The sequence below is a fragment of the Leptidea sinapis genome, chromosome 21 (genome assembly GCF_905404315.1).
Source record: "Leptidea sinapis chromosome 21, ilLepSina1.1, whole genome shotgun sequence".
NCBI classification, from domain to species: Eukaryota; Metazoa; Arthropoda; class Insecta; order Lepidoptera; family Pieridae; genus Leptidea; species Leptidea sinapis.
This window is the reverse complement of record NC_066285.1, coordinates 3,866,332-3,883,843: the sequence shown is the minus strand read 5'-3', so window position 1 is coordinate 3,883,843 and position 17,512 is coordinate 3,866,332. Positions and strand designations below refer to the sequence as shown.

General features: G+C 35.1%; 1 long non-coding RNA gene across 1 annotated transcript; it reads left to right on the top strand.

The window, feature by feature from the left end:
- The first annotated feature begins 9,715 nt into the window (after window positions 1-9,715).
- Window positions 9,716-16,134, top strand: LOC126970546 (uncharacterized). The gene is made up of 2 exons (XR_007730657.1): window positions 9,716-9,870; window positions 16,019-16,134. It is a non-coding gene; the product is annotated as an uncharacterized LOC126970546 (long non-coding RNA).
- Window positions 16,135-17,512: the final 1,378 nt, after the last annotated feature.

Sequence of the window (17,512 nt, the reverse complement as noted above, 5' to 3'; positions counted from 1 at the left end):
CTTTATAGTCCAAGCCAATTTTCTGGAGCACTTCCATCAATTTGACATGTTGAACTCGGCCAAAGGCCTTTTCATAGTCAATGAAGCAGACAAATAGATCTCTATTCATATCCCAGCATCTTTGTACCAGCACCTGATAGCCGAAAAGTGCATCTCTTGTACCCAAACCGCTTCTAAAACCAAACTGGGTATATGATAGTAAGGACTCACATTTAGAGTAAATTCTGCTATGAAGTACTTTTAAAAAGAGCTTCAAAACGTGACTCATGAGTGAAATTGTGCGGTAATCACTGCATTTTTTGGGATTATTGATTTTTGGTAGGGTGATAAATGTCGATTTGAGCCAGTCAGAAGGAATCATGCCCGAGTCGTAGATAGCATTAAAGAGTTTAACGAGATAATCTAGATTACACTCTTCGATTTCTTTAATAATCTCGACTGGTATGTCATCGGGACCACAAGCTTTTCTTGTTTTTGCATTTCTTATGGCATGATAGACTTCACTTTTCGTAATGGCTGGTCCCGTGTCATCACAAACGAAATCTACAGGATCAGATCGAGTGTCATGAAACAGCTCAGTAACATATTGTTCCCATGTTACTAACATGTCATCGGTGGAAGATGCATAATTGCCATATTTATTGAGAAGAGTTACTTGACTGCGTCCTTGATGTTTAGGAGATATAAGCTCTTTAATCTTCTTATGCATATTAAAACAGTCAAACTTCTTATCCAGTTTCTCTATCTCAGAACAAAGATCACCATACCATGTTTCTTTTGCCTGTCTTATTTTTTTCCGTATTAAAAGTTTTATTGTGTCATACTTTTCTTTTATTTTCACGTCTTCTATCCATTAAATCCAATATTTCGTCAGTAATCCATTTCTTTTTCTTCGTTCGTGGCGTCGACGTCAAGATCTTTTCACTTGTGTCAAGTATTGTCGTCTTAAAACTATGCCACGATTGTTCCATGTCCGAGAAACCAGGATTAACATTGTTTCGTTTTAGCCTACACATGTCGTCATTGATGGCTAAATGAAGTTGTTTTTTGGATTCAGGGTTTTTCAATTTGTCAAGGTCTATTCTGGTGATTTTTGGTTGTTGTTGGATTTTCTTTAACTGAACCTTTATTACGGCCACAATAAGATTGTGGTCAGATCCAATATCGGCTCCGGGATATGTTTTAGCAGATTTTATGCTATTCCTATGTCTTCTGCTGACCAATATGAAATCTATTTGATTACGTACGATCTTCTCTGGACTATCGGCTGGTGACCGCCAAGTGTAAAGTCTTCTATGTGGTAACTTAAAGAATGTATTAGTGATGACAAACTCACGCTCCTGGCAGAACTGCACCAACCTTTCTCCTCGATCGTTTTGAACCCCAAGCCCAAAAGTACCACCAACATCGGGTACTGGACCTTGCCCGATTTTGGAGTTAAAATCACCCGTAATTATTGTTGTATCATGTTTTTTAGTTATTTTGAGGGCTGTTTCTATGTCATCGAAAATTCCTCATTGATATCGTTACTTTTGTCTGCAGTAGGTGCATAAACATGGATTATGTTGATGTTAAACGGCTTAGCTTCAAGTTGTAATAACATTACCCGGTCCGAAATGGGAAGAAAATTCCTTACAGTAGATCGTAGAGCGTCTTTTATAATTACTGCAACACCATTTCTATGATGTTGATTATCATTGCTACCCGAATAGTAGACTATATTTTCTCAAATGTGGGGCTAAAGATTTCCAAGCAACTGATGCTACATTGTTAGTTGGTAAAATGGTAGGTTGAAGGGTATTATACCATATTTTTTTTATGGAATAGGAGGACAAACGGGTCACCTGGTGTTAAGTGATCACCGCTGCCCACATTCTCTTGCAACACCAGAGGAATCACAGCAGCATTGCCAGCCTTTAAGGAAGGTGTACGCGCTTTTTTTGAAGGTACCCATGTCGTATAGTCTCGGAAACACCGCACAAGGAAGCTCATTCCACAGCTTTGTAGTACGTGGAATAAAGCTCCTTGAAAACCGCATGATAACATTTACATAAATAACAGTATGTTAAACACATTACAATGATGAAAACTATGGTTGGCTGCTTTTTATACGCTTTATATTAGCTTCACCTGTATGTTCGTAACCGACTTCTATGGGCGCGATTTTGACCCACTTTAAACGGCTAGATTTCGTTCAAACTTTGTAGATTTATCGAGGACCCATGACATTACACTAATTTGACTAAAAAATGAAAAATAAATAATAGTTAAAAAAAACTAAAAAGCACGCTTTATATAAAATTCAACTAAAAAATAGAAAATAAATTTAAATTGAAAATAGTGTAATAAAAATATATTTTATTGTACTAAAAAGCATGGGGTGCTTTTTAAGATATTATTAAAATAATAATTCTTCTACACCCCACGCTTTTCTTTACAATAAAATAAATTTTTTACACTATTTTCAATTTAAAATTATTTTCTATTTTTTAGTTGAATTTTATATAAAGCGTGCTTTTTAGTTTTTTTTTAACTATTATTTATTTCAAGTGATAAATGATATTTATTTCAGTCAATAGATCCTAAAGACAAATTTACACTAGATGATACCGGCATTTAATATGACTAACTTGAGAAGAAAAGCAGAAACAAACTCAAGGATCCAAGTCTCTTATGAATCTAAGTTAAATATAGAAAATAATATAATATTAAATTACATAATTACATATAATTTAATAATATTATTACAGATTACAGTATAATAAATACCATGTCAATCATATTGGAAATTGAAACAACTTTAAAACGACCTTATTACCGTATGTAGTTTTACCTTTACTACAGTTTTCTTTTATTAATGATTTGAATTTGCTTACGCTTAAGTTTTGTATGTGACTTGGGACTTTGTTGAAGAATCGTATACTAAGGCACCTAAACGAATCACTAAACTTTTGCATAAACTGTAACTTCATCAGCAGGTGGATATTGCTATAAAACAATGTCGGGGATCCAGTTTTCTATAATATACCTCAATCGCTTGAAGATGCATAGATAAGACGTTTCAACAATTAAAACTGCGAATTGACGCGAGATTTTTCCACGTCGGTTAATAAAAATTACTTAGTAATGTGTGTGCATCTACCAAAAGGTAGGCAACCCTTCTGTGGTTATTTTATGAAAAAGAGACCCGTGTTAATCCTTTTCCATAAAATATTACGATTTTATTACGTAAAGTACAACTAATCATCTTATGGAAATTGTTTAGCAAATATTCCATACCCCATCTTTTATGTTTGCAAGTGGAACGGAACATTTCAATTCAGCAAAAATATGTAATGTAGATCTAAGCTTATTATTTGCTCAACTATTTTGCTCAATAAAATCGAAGTGCAGAGTATATTATTGTAAACACTAGCGAGCAAGTATCTTTTCAAATAGTTTCTAAACGGATGCATTACTCTAAATCTGATATGTTTCTGAATAGTTGCAAACGTTATTGTTCAAATTTTACTTCAATACCTGCTAAAAATTACTCATAAATTTGTGACAATTTAGGAAATATTTTAAAAGATAACTAGCTCATCTGCTTAATTTGCAATCAGGGCGAGGTCATCGGCGTACAGAAAGTTCCAAGGAAGCGGTGCCTGGACATAATATTTAGTAATTAGCTCCATTACTAATTGTCATAGAAGTGGGCCTAGAACTGAGCCTTGGTGGATACCGACGTTGGCATCAAATGATTCGTTCAGACCTGCTGGATTTTTAACTTTGGCGGGGACATTGTGATATTTATCCTGTATCAGGTGTAAACTTATTTCCAGCAGATGTTGTGATCTCAGTGCTTGCCATATAAGCTTTTGTGGTACTCTATCTAGTGCTTTCTCAAAATCTGTAAATGTCATCATTCAAACAAATTGAACCAGGAACGCGAGGCTATACAGGGTGGTTTTTAAAGTAGGCGAGGATGGCCGAAACTATGAGAAATAGCAAAAGGTACTTAAATGAGTCTTGGGTTCAATTATATATGAACTTAAACAGCATCAATATTCCTAGCCAAGAATCAAACCCTTTTATTTAGAAAAAAAACCGTATAATTACACCATTCGACGGTATCACTAATAAGGATCAAATTGTGGTAATTAATGGCATGCGGCAAGCTGAATTAGAATGTTGAATTTTAATAAATAGGTACAGAACCTATTATAGGCTTACACAAAAGCAAAATAACTAGTAAAACGTTTTAAATATTGGACGGCTACATCATTTTCTTTCTTCCTTTCAAATTCCGTTATGTAAACTCTAAAATTGGCTTTCTGAATTAAAAACATTATTTTGCCTGACAATGAAGGAAATTGTGTTTGAACTAATTTAAAACACGAAATTAATTGCTCGATTTCAGGGAACAAGAAGTCTTTAACTGACACCATACAAATTTAATTTCGGAATTATTTAATTTTTATTTCATTCAAATGCTTTGAGCAGTTCATAAAAATATTATAATTATTATAAGTTGTGTCTGTTTTAGTAGGGAGAGAGAGTTTGTGGAGAGAAGCATCATCAAATCAGATTATATTATAGTTCTTTACTGATTTCATAGTAATACATTTTTTACTTCTTAAAATTCTTCTACTAAAACTAAATATCTTGATCGAAACTGATAATTTGGTTGATAGGCTAGTCACCTAGTTCAAAGACGTTTTAATTCTTGATAAAGATCCTAAAAACGATGAACATTCGAATTTCCCAACTAACATTATAATAAACTTCTATCCCGTGAAATTGTTAAGTACTTAGTAACTATATGTATTTAAACTATTCCAGGAATCCAAAAATCTTTAGGTACATTATTTAAACTTCAAAGTCCTCATTTACCATCACTATTAGGATTAAAGATTTTATCATGATTATTGTTCAGGGTTTACTAACTTAACCCATTATCTACTGAAAAACAAAGGTTGTGTTCTCACATCCTTGCCATTGAAGCGTGCTTACACACACGTTGTGCCAAAAGTATATAAGTAGACAAAAATCGAGGTACTAAGCTGGGATTAAACCGTGTATGTTGTTTGGAACAGCGAGGTGGTGACAAGATGATAATTTACTATAAAAAATATTCATCGTTACTGCATGAATTATAAAACATTTTCTTTTAAAAAAGCAATATTGCAGAATAGAATAGAAGATTTTTTTTTTTTTGAGAGGAGGAAATACTGTTACGTATTTACGCCCCGGAACGGGGCGTAATATGTCGGACTCGAGTGTCCGCGTAAGCGGACGCCCCATACCGACTAAAACCTCCTCTGTGCTGTTAGCAGCCCTGGCTTTCACAGCGAAGTAGGACCTGGGCCGTGGTGGCCGCAAAGACTACGCAACAACAGTCGCGGGGCGTCTCCTAAGGAGACTCGAACCTCAGACCGGCTGTGTGCTTGTGGGAAGGAGAGAGAATGAAAATTAAAATGAAGATGAAAAGATGAGAAGAACACACTCGCCGGCGAGTGTGGTGATGTTTAGTGTAATGTATGTAAGTGTGTATGTATGTGTTTCTGATTGTATGTATGTATGTTTGTATGTGTGTAAGTAGTGTAAATGTTAGTGTGCATGTATGTTTGTGTTTGCGTCTGTTTGTGGAGTTTGTTTGTGGTTGTGTAAGTGGTGTATGTCAGTCCGTCAGTCAGTCCGTGTGTTAGTGAGTGTAGTGAAACGAGAATAGAAGATGTAGAGAATTAGGATATTATTAAAATTATTAATAGTAGTATTTATTCTCTCTGAGTGCTTTCATGAATGACTTAGCTGGCTCTGATTTTCCGAACTTTGTACAGGTCAAACGATAACCTGTCACTATAAAGGAACTTTCATCATTTATAAATATCTGCTATCTTGCCATTATATACCTACATATATTTCAATTCTTACATTAATCCACAAACATATTATCTCATTCCAAAACCAATAATAAGGAAGCAGTGAAGTATGTTAATCAGATTCTGTGCATGGTGACGTTGCACTTGGGCTTTGGAAGTAAAACTGCATACCCAATTATTTAGGTAGGTCTTACAAATTTCAAAAATTTATTTATATCCTTAACGATTGATGAAAGTATTGTATTCTTATGAGTATTCTTGCTAGCATCAATAGACTTTTCCATTTCGCATGGGATTTCTGCTAATTTTTTTTCTGCGTTTTTTTATGACAATAACGAGGCATTTTTTTATGACACAAGACGAGCTGGACATTCAGCTGATTGTAATTGATACGCCCTGCACACTACAATGCAATGCCGCTCAGGATTCTTGAAAAATCCAAAAATTCTGAGTGGCACTACAGGGGAGGGCCCATTGCACAGGATGTCGGCTAGATTATGGGTACTACAACGGCGCCTATTTCTGCCGTGAAGCAGTAATGTGTAAACATTACTTTGTTTCGGTCTGAAGGGCGCCGTAGCTAGTGAAATTACTGGGCAAATGAGACTTAACATGATATGTCTCAAGGTGACGAGCGCAGTTGTAGTGCCGCTCAGAATTTTTGGGTTTTTCAAGAATCCTGAGCGCACTGCATTGTAATGGGCAAGGCATATCAACTAACATCAACTGAACGTCCTGATCGTCTCATCCCTTATTATCATAAAAAAAACAATTGCGCTCGTCTCCTTGAGCCAAAAGATGTTAAGTCTTGTTTGCCCAGTAATATCATTAGTAGGTACTTGCAATTTTATACTAAAATTTGGATACTTGGATCGTGTTTTATAAAATTGGGACAAAACCTTTCTATCACAAATTCAAGACGTTTCATCTGTTATCTGTTAAATTATGCCCCGAAATTGTTTAAAAAAGATCAGCGAACACTAGAAATCACAATGAGTAATAGGTTCCTAATTCAAATAGATGTTATGATTGTGTTTTTTTTATGGAGACAGAATTAATAGCTCGTGTGTAGTGTTAATTAAAGTCCTACCTATAATATCGCTAAATATCATGCAACACTATTGTTCCGACGATGTGATACGCAAAAGTGTATATTGAATTATGTTATTTAATTAATTGAATACAATATATTAATATGATATATATAACATGAACAACAATATAACCAAGTAACGTAATGAATGGCTATTAATAGAAGTTTATCTCTCGTACCACTTCTGACTCACTTATTTATTAGTTATAATATAACCATGATTCATAATGAAAAATCAATCAATTAGTTTTATTTAGGACTAGCTCACTCGGTAAACGTTGTTTTGCCATATAAATATATATATTTTTAGAGTTAGACCGTTTCTTGGACATTGCAACATTACTTTTTTTTTATAAAATAAACGTAGCCTTATTACATCAGCTAAGAGTCCCGTGGAAATAGGTCCAGACATTTCAGAGATTAGCCGGAACAAACAGACAGACAGACCGAGAAATGTAAAAAATGTTATTTTGCTGTATGTATCGTATATATATTTATATACATGTTATTTCAATATGACAAACAGATACTCCAATTTTATTTGTATGTATAGATTTATTGGTATTATACGAATTATAAAACCAAAGTGGTACAAATTACTATTACTTTGTAATTTTGAATATTATTTTAAAGAAAGATTCCCTTTTTTAACCGACTTCAAAAATGGAGGAGGTTCTCAATTCGTCGGTATGTACTTTTTTTTTTAAATATTTGTTGCCTCAAAACTTTCGACTGGTTGAACCGATTTTTATAATTCTTTTTTTATTTGAAAGCTGGTGCTTCCCGTGTGGTCATATATTAAATAGTATTTTTATAAGTAGCTATGGATAGAAAGGTTTCGCGTGCCATAAACAATATAGATCCGCTATTTCACGTTCTTGTGAGACACTGAAATATTGTGAAGAAAATTATTTGTAAGTAATGAATAACAGGCAGCCTAACCCATTTTTCGGCGAACAGGTTACTAATAATAATTATAAATAATCAAACTAAATGAAAACTCCTAAAAACAGCAGTACACAAACTATAACTACTGGGTCAATCTATATCATTTTTTCATGGGACCAAATGGCAAATATTCCGCATCATACTAAAGAAATATCACGGTATCATGAAAATCGGATAATAAATCTCAGCGTAATCGGTGTACATACATAAAAAAAAATACCAATCGAATTGACAACCTCTTCCTGTTCGAAGTCGGAAGTTTAATAGAACTTTTGCTCTTAATAGTGATTTTTATTATTATAACACTAGAAATAAGGGATTGCTTGTAAGTAATTCTAGTAGGCTGCATAAGATACATAACAGCTTTAAGGGTAAATGTATACTTTACTTCACTTATATAATAAAGTCCCAGCCACTCTTCAGGCATTAACCATAAATAAATTTTAATGTTTTATTAAAAAAATGGCTCTTTCGTAAATCCTTTTACTCCACAGCTGAATATCTAAGTGATCGGACTGCCTGGGACTAGATTATGATTATTTTATAGCATTAGCAATGACAGTACAATATTGTACATTTTTATTAAAAAGAGCGCAAAAAAGAATGCTGGGAGAGTTTCTTGCGCCACTTCTTCTCTCTCAGAGCGCCAATTGCTTCCGAAGCGGTAGTAGTATCTAGTATATATATCTATCAGAAAATAGATGCCTTTTATGCATTTTATTTAATAGAAATGTTAGTTATATTAATTAGGAAAAGAAACGATTATTACTAGAGTAAATTTTCGGTATTCCAAATCAATTAAGAACCCAAAATCCCAAGATCTCGTTAACGTTACAAATAAACATTATTTCTTTATTCTTCATCTTATACCACTAGGCCTAAATATATTTTTTTATGGAATAGGACGACAAACTAGCGTACGGGTCACCTTGTGTTAAGTGATCACCGTCGGCCACATTCTCTTGCAACACCAGAGGAATCACAGGAGCGTTGCCGGAATTTAAGGAAGGTGTACGCGCTTTATTGGAAGGTACCCATGTCTTATCGTCCCGGAAACGACGCACAAGGAAACTCATTCCACAGCCTTGTAGTGGAAGAAAGCTCCTTAAAAACTGCACTGTGGAAGACCGCCACACATCCAGATGGTGGGGATGATATCCGAACTTTTGCGTGTCGTGCGAAGGTGGAATTCGGCGGCAGGAATAAAAGTAAGCATAAATATACTAGAAAATAACTAATATTCTATGTTATCAGAGTGGGCAAGCACGGGCGATAACCTCGCGGTTGCATGTCGATAACACACAATAGAAAATTGGTGAATAGAATTTCAAAAGCTGCAGATAAAAAAGTGGCTGTGATACCCACGTAGCATCCAGTGCTAAGAAAGTTTCCACTGGTAACTTTATAAAAAAATCAACCATTGATTTGTTATGAAAACTTTTATATGAATTTTGAATTTTTTTTAATAATTTACTGTCATATAATACATCAATACAGTCAGCAAAACCCTGATAAATAATAGACAAAAAATTAATGTACTTGTTTATATATATTATTTTTAATCAATATAAAAAATTACAAAATTTAATTTTTAGTTAGCAATTAAACACTTACTATAGGTACTTATATTATGAATTTATTTATCCAAAACATACAATAATAATATTATTATTAAAATTGTAATTATAAAATAACACAGCAGAACTTATTTTCAATATAAAGAAAATCATTGAAATTTAATATTATCATTGCGAACAAGTTTCCTTCGTATTCTATTTATCGGTACACATCGCCAATTTTTCCAATGCTCTCCGTCGGTGCATTTTTTGAGGCAATAAATACATCGATTTTCGAAATCTGGTAGATCAGTTACGTTCGCGGAAGATTCATAAGACACAGTCTTGCGATTATCAGAATCATCTGGAAAATGGATACGTTCGTCGTCGGGTACTACAGTTTTATCATAAGGTAAGCACTGACATTTGAGAATCACAAGCCAATAAAATACAATAACACACATTAATATATTAGACATTATTGATAAGCTTATAACACGACTTTAACGACACTGGGTACTTGCGAAATGAGGCAAATCGAAGTAACGTCACAATAACTGTTATCTTAGGGCCTTCGCACACAGAACACGATGACGCGTGCAATCTAGTACATACGTAATCAATCAAAAAAAAGTAAAAATGGCTGTTAGTTTTCCAAAAAGAAATAAAATATATATACATATCATTGATATATTTGACGACCACTATGTCGTATATAACTCAGTGGTTAGTGATCCTGCCTACTGAGCTAGAAGTCCCGTGTTCGAATTCCGGTAGGTGCAATCATTAACATGATGAATATGAATGTTTGTTTCCGAGTTATGGAATATATCGTTGTCTTGCACCCATAGTACAGGTTATCCCTAGTTTGGAGCACGATAATTTGTGTAAGAGTGTGTCAATATTATTATTACTATATGCATGTATTATCATATCCCTGTGCGAAATAGATAAGACCATCCATACACGACCTTTATCTGATGATGACTTTCCATCATCACGAACACAATACTGATGTAACAAGATACAATGCATAGCCACTAAACCACCTACAACGGTGAATGAGTTGAGATCCCTCATTTGCGGCTATTGGCACTCCGTCACATAACTTTAACTTTATTAGATCTTCTGCAGCTTAATTGTATTCAGAAACCCTGCTTACCCGACTGCCAAAAACTTATATATCATTCCCAACATTTGGATGTGTAGCGTTTTTACACAGTATGCTTTATTCCACATATCATCATGATCAGCCGGAAGACGTCCACTGCTGGACAAAGGCCTCTCCCAAAGATTTCCACGACGATCGGTCCTGCGCTGTCCTCATCCAACGTAGTCCGCCGATTTTGCCCAGATCGTTGGTCCACCTTTGGGGGGGCCTACGTCTGCGTCTTCCACTACGTGGTCGCCATTCGAGGACTTTACTGCCCCAACGGCCTCTGTCCGTCCAACTATGTGCACTGCCCACTGCCACTTGGCTTAAATACCTATCCAAAAGATAGAAACTCTCTCGAGATCTCTTGGATCTGGTTTTGTATAAGAGTATTGGTGGCCATGATCACTTACAATTCCATAAAAAAAGTTGTATCACTTTATACATAAATATTGTACGTATCGCCAGCTACACGGGTACCAGCATACTTAAACGCAAACGCTTGACTCGGCTGTGGTGTACTTTAATGAGTTATTCTTTTGATTAGTCATACCAACCGTATTTGTTATTTAGTATATGAATCTAATTCGGATTTTGAGAAATATGTTCAAGCAGGAAGGAAATGCGTTAAATTCGTAAAATGTAGACATTGTATGTACAAAATAGTAGACAGCATTAATTTTAATTTACACTCATTTCAGCTGGAAGATGTCCACTGCTGGACAAAGGTCCTGCCCTGCCATCATCCAACCTATTCCGGTGATCTTGAACAGATCGTCGGTTCATCTTCTGAGCCTCCCACTGGTTCGATTCTCGCCCGCCATGTACTAATGTGTTTTCATATTCATATATACGTTTATTTAACTCTTTATAAGGTGAGCAACGCTCTTGTGATTCCGCTGGCTACAAGAGAATATAGGCTGCGGTGATCACATACAATCAGGTGAACCCTACGCTTGCTAGTCCTCCTCTTGCATAACCCTCCAACTGGTAAAATTATATACCACAGGTATATTTGTTTAAATAAAAAAGGTTGAAAAAGCAATTTAAACTTGAAACATACTATACCTACCAATCGTGCAGTTGATAATTATTGTGAAGTGTTTGCTACCATTGTAGAATAAAATCTAGCCATATAGTCTAGTCTGAGGGCAAGGTTGTATCTAGATACGATACGGTAGGTTAGTTTTGTCTTTGACTAAGATCAGTTTGTCACTGTAAAGTGCAGAAGGCTCTCAATAATCATATACAATTAAATCAAATTAAAATTAAGTTTGAAGTCCACTACTAGTGCTATAAGGGCAATAAATTGCAGACAATATTAAAGACTCGAGAGTCAATTGAAATAGAACAGAGGACGCTACCTTTAAGTTATATACAGGTTGTCTCAGAACGTAACCCGGCATCGGGGGAAAGGTGCCGGATTGTTTTGGTGTGTTTTGGGAAATACTAGATTGGCAAGAATATTTTAACGAAAGATCGCGGGAAAAGGGCGTATGGTGTAAAACAATAGTGTGTCAGCTTCCTCGATGTGCATGGTTTACAGAATCCAAAGTTAAAAGGACGGAAATCGTAACAATGTTAATACTTCGTTCCGGGCACATTCCATCAATTAAATTTAAATTTTTAATGAAAAGATCGTTAATACACTTTTTTTATGAAAATAAGGGACGAGACGAACAGGACGTTCAGCTGATGGTAATTGATAAGCCCTACCCATTACAATGTAGTGCCGCTCAGAATTGTTGAAAAACCCAAAAATTGTGAGCGGCACCACAATTGCGCTCGTCACCTTGAAACATAAGATGTTAAGTATCATTTGCCCAGTAATTTCACTAGTTACGGTGCCCTTCAAACATAAAACAGTAATGTTTACACATTAGTACTTCACGGCAGAAATAAGCGCCGTTGTGGTACCCATAATCTAGCCGGCATCCTGTGCAAAGGAGCCTCCCACTGGTGGAGACTGTGGAGACACAAGAATCGATGATGTTTTGTTTTGATGTGTACGGAACGATTCAGAGCGGCCGAGACTCCTTAAGAATAATTACAATGGGGGTATGTGTAATAGCTTACTAGACACTCCACTATCAAGAGCCGCGCGGTGTTTGTAATTTTTTGGTTATATGTGGCACTCTGTGTTTTTTATATATTGTGTGATGTAATTAAGGATTTTTTTAAGCTACGGTCACATAGTCATCTTTGACTAAACCCCAAAAAAAATAAAGAATAGAAAAAACCATAAGATGCGTTACATAACGTAGTAATATAACGTAGCTAACTCCTGTAGATGCCTCGTGTAGAAGTAAAGCACGAAAGATAGAACACAATTTTTTTTAGCGTTTTAAAAACCAGTAGATTATTTACAAAAATCCACACATACCGTCAGCTGTACGTCTTATGCTTTCTACATACATTACATCCGTACTGGTGATGCCGTATACGCGGTCCATGCAGGTCTCTCTCGGAAAATCATTGACCAGTGCCGGAAGAAACTTGTGTCTTCTATCGAGTCCTCTCTTGAGAAGGTCGCGGAATGGGGTAAACTGAACCTTGTCCAATTTAACCCCCAGAAGACTGTTGGTATTAAACCAACAATAATAATAATAAGTAAACCATCTGTCGTAACAATCATGAGGTTAAATACAATCAGGTGAACTTTACATGATAATGAAAATAAATAATATTATTTCTGTGCATGCTGTGTTTATTTTTAAGTAATCACTACATTTAGTTCCTAGTTTTTAATTCTACTTTTTATATTTGTGTGTATAATTGTAAGTGATTGTAAATAAACCTAATAAATAAATAGATAATATTATATCAGGCTACTAGATAATGGTTGCATAGAAAGAACGTGCCATTAGCATTAGAAGTGTGAGTTTAGAATATCTTTGCTCCGCGAAGTAATAATAGAAATAATGATAACTAGCGCATAGTCACAAATTTTATTGAGACCCAAATTAGGTGCTTACCCGCTTGGGTTGCTTGGTTCTAGACGAAGCTATTCCGTTCATAGTCACGCGTAGCGAGTGTAGGTACCTGCTACTACATTTGGCTTGGCACCGACTTCAAACCTATCAATAAAAATAAAAATAATAGTATTTCATTAATATTTAAGGTATAAGATTTGCATTAGAGGTGTATTAAATTAAATCTTTATTAAGTTATTTTATATTATTGAGTTTTTGAAGTCGGTTTTTTTAAACGTAGTTTATTTTTATTTAAACTTTTTAAGTGTCATTAATCAGGTAAAATATAAGATTTCGTTGCTTTTTATTGTCATATATTAAATAGTATATTTATAAGTAGCTATGGATAGAAAGGTTTCGCGTGCCATAAACAATATAGATCCGCTATTTCACGTTCTTGTGAGACACTGAAATATTGTGAAGAAAATTATTTGTAAGTAATGAATAACAGGCAGCCTAACCCATTTTTCGGCGAACAGGTTACTAATAATAATTATAAATAATCAAACTAAATGAAAACTCCTAAAAACAGCAGTACACAAACTATAACTACTGGGTCAATCTATATCATTTTTTCATGGGACCAAATGGCAAATATTCCGCATCATACTAAAGAAGTATCACGGTATCATGAAAATCGGATAATAAATCTCAGCGTAATCGGTGTACATACATAAAAAAAAATACCAATCGAATTGACAACCTCTTCCTGTTCGAAGTCGGAAGTTTAATAGAACTTTTGCTCTTAATAGTGATTTTTATTATTATAACACTAGAAATAAGGGATTGCTTGTAAGTAATTCTAGTAGGCTGCATAAGATACATAACAGCTTTAAGGGTAAATGTATACTTTACTTCACTTATATAATAAAGTCCCAGCCACTCTTCAGGCATTAACCATAAATAAATTTTAATGTTTTATTAAAAAATGGCTCTTTCGTAAATCCTTTTACTCCACAGCTGAATATCTAAGTGATCGGACTGCCTGGGACTAGATTATGATTATTTTATAGCATTAGCAATGACAGTACAATATTGTACATTTTTATTAAAAAGAGCGCAAAAAAGAATGCTGGGAGAGTTTCTTGCGCCACTTCTTCTCTCTCAGAGCGCCAATTGCTTCCGAAGCGGTAGTAGTATCTAGTATATATATCTATCAGAAAATAGATGCCTTTTATGCATTTTATTTAATAGAAATGTTAGTTATATTAATTAGGAAAAGAAACGATTATTACTAGAGTAAATTTTCGGTATTCCAAATCAATTAAGAACCCAAAATCCCAAGATCTCGTTAACGTTACAAATAAACATTATTTCTTTATTCTTCATCTTATACCACTAGGCCTAAATATTTTTTTTTTATGGAATAGGACGACAAACTAGCGTACGGGTCACCTTGTGTTAAGTGATCACCGTCGGCCACATTCTCTTGCAACACCAGAGGAATCACAGGAGCGTTGCCGGAATTTAAGGAAGGTGTACGCGCTTTATTGGAAGGTACCCATGTCTTATCGTCCCGGAAACGACGCACAAGGAAACTCATTCCACAGCCTTGTAGTGGAAGAAAGCTCCTTAAAAACTGCACTGTGGAAGACCGCCACACATCCAGATGGTGGGGATGATATCCGAACTTTTGCGTGTCGTGCGAAGGTGGAATTCGGCGGCAGGAATAAAAGTAAGCATAAATATACTAGAAAATCACTAATATTCTATGTTATCAGAGTGGGCAAGCACGGGCGATAACCTCGCGGTTGCATGTCGATAACACACAATAGAAAATTGGTGAATAGAATTTCAAAAGCTGCAGATAAAAAAGTGGCTGTGATACCCACGTAGCATCCAGTGCTAAGAAAGTTTCCACTGGTAACTTTATAAAAAAATCAACCATTGATTTGTTATGAAAACTTTTATATGAATTTTGAATGTTTTTTAATAATTTACTGTCATATATTACATCAATACAGTCAGCAAAACCCTGATAAATAATAGACAAAAAATTAATGTACTTGTTTATATATATTATTTTTAATCAATATAAAAAATTACAAAATTTAATTTTTAGTTAGCAATTAAACACTTACTATAGGTACTTATATTATGAATTTATTTATCCAAAACATACAATAATAATATTATTATTAAAATTGTAATTATAAAATAACACAGCAGAACTTATTTTCAATATAAAGAAAATCATTGAAATTTAATCTTATCATTGCGAACAAGTTTCCTTGCTCTTCTATTTTTCAGTACACATCGCCAAGTTTTCCAATGCATTTCTTTGCTGCATACTTCGATGCAATAAATACATCGATTTTCGAAATCTGGTAGATCAGTTACGTTCGCGGAAGATTCATAAGACACAGTCCTGCGATTATCAGAATCATCTGGAAAATGGATACGTTCGTCGTCGGGTACTACAGTTTTATCATAAGGTAAGCACTGACATTTGAGAATCACAAGCAAATAAAATACAATAACACACATTAATATATTAGACATTATTGATAAGCTTATAACACGACTTTAACGACACTGGGTACTTGCGAAATGAGGCAAATCGAAGTAACGTCACAATAACTGTTATCTTAGGGCCTTCGCACACAGAACACGATGACGCGTGCAATCTAGTACATACGTGGATGCTTGTAATAAGCATTTATTAATAAAAAAAAAGTAAAAATGGCTGTTAGTTTTCCAAAAAGAAATAAAATATATATACATATCATTGATATATTTGACGACCACTATGTCGTATATAACTCAGTGGTTAGTGATCGTGCCTACTGAGCTAGAAGTCCCGTGTTCGAATTCCGGTAGGTGCAATCATTAACATGATGAATATGAATGTTTGTTTCCGAGTTATGGAATATATCGTTGTCTTGCACCCATAGTACAGGTTATCCCTAGTTTGGGGCAAGATAATTTGTGTAAGAGTGTGTCAATATTATTATTACTATATGCATGTATTATCGTATCCCTGTGCAAAATAGATAAGACCATCCATACACGACCTTTATCTGATGATGACTTTCCATCATCACGAACACGATACTGATGTAACAAGATACAACGCATAGCCACTAAACCACCTACAACGGTGAATGAGATGAGATCCCTCATTTGCGGCTATTGGCACTCCGTCACATAACTTTAACTTTATTAGATCTTCTACAGCTTAATTGTATTCAGAAACCCTGCTTACCCGACTGCCAAAAACTTATATATCATTCCCAACATTTGGATGTGTAGCGTTTTTACACAGTATGCTTTATTCCACATATCATCATGATCAGCCGGAAGACGTCCACTGCTGGACAAAGGCCTCTCCCAAAGATTTCCACGACGATCGGTCCTGCGCTGCCCTCATCCAACGTAGTCCGCCGATTTTGCCCAGATCGTTGGTCCACCTTTGGGGGGGCCTACGTCTGCGTCTTCCACTACGTGGTCGCCATTCGAGGACTTTACTGCCCCAACGGCCTCTGTCCGTCCAACTATCTGCACTGCCCACTGCCACTTGGCTTAAATACCTATCCAAAAGATAGAAACTCTCTCGAGATCTCTTGGATCTAGTTTTGTATAAGAGTATTGGTGGCCATGATCACTTACAATTCCATAAAAAAAGTTGTATCACTTTATACATAAATATTGTACGTACCGCCAGCTACACGGGTACCAGCATACTTAAACGCAAACGCTTGATTCGTCTGTGGTGTACTTTAATGAGTTATTCTTTTGATTAGTCATACCAACCGTATTTGTTATTTAGTATATGAATCTAATTCGGATTTTGAGAAATATGTTCAAGCAGGAAGGAAATGCGTTAAATTCGTAAAATGTAGACATTGTATGTACAAAATAGTAGACAGCATTAATTTTAATTTACACTCATTTCAGCTGGAAGATGTCCACTGCTGGACAAAGGTCCT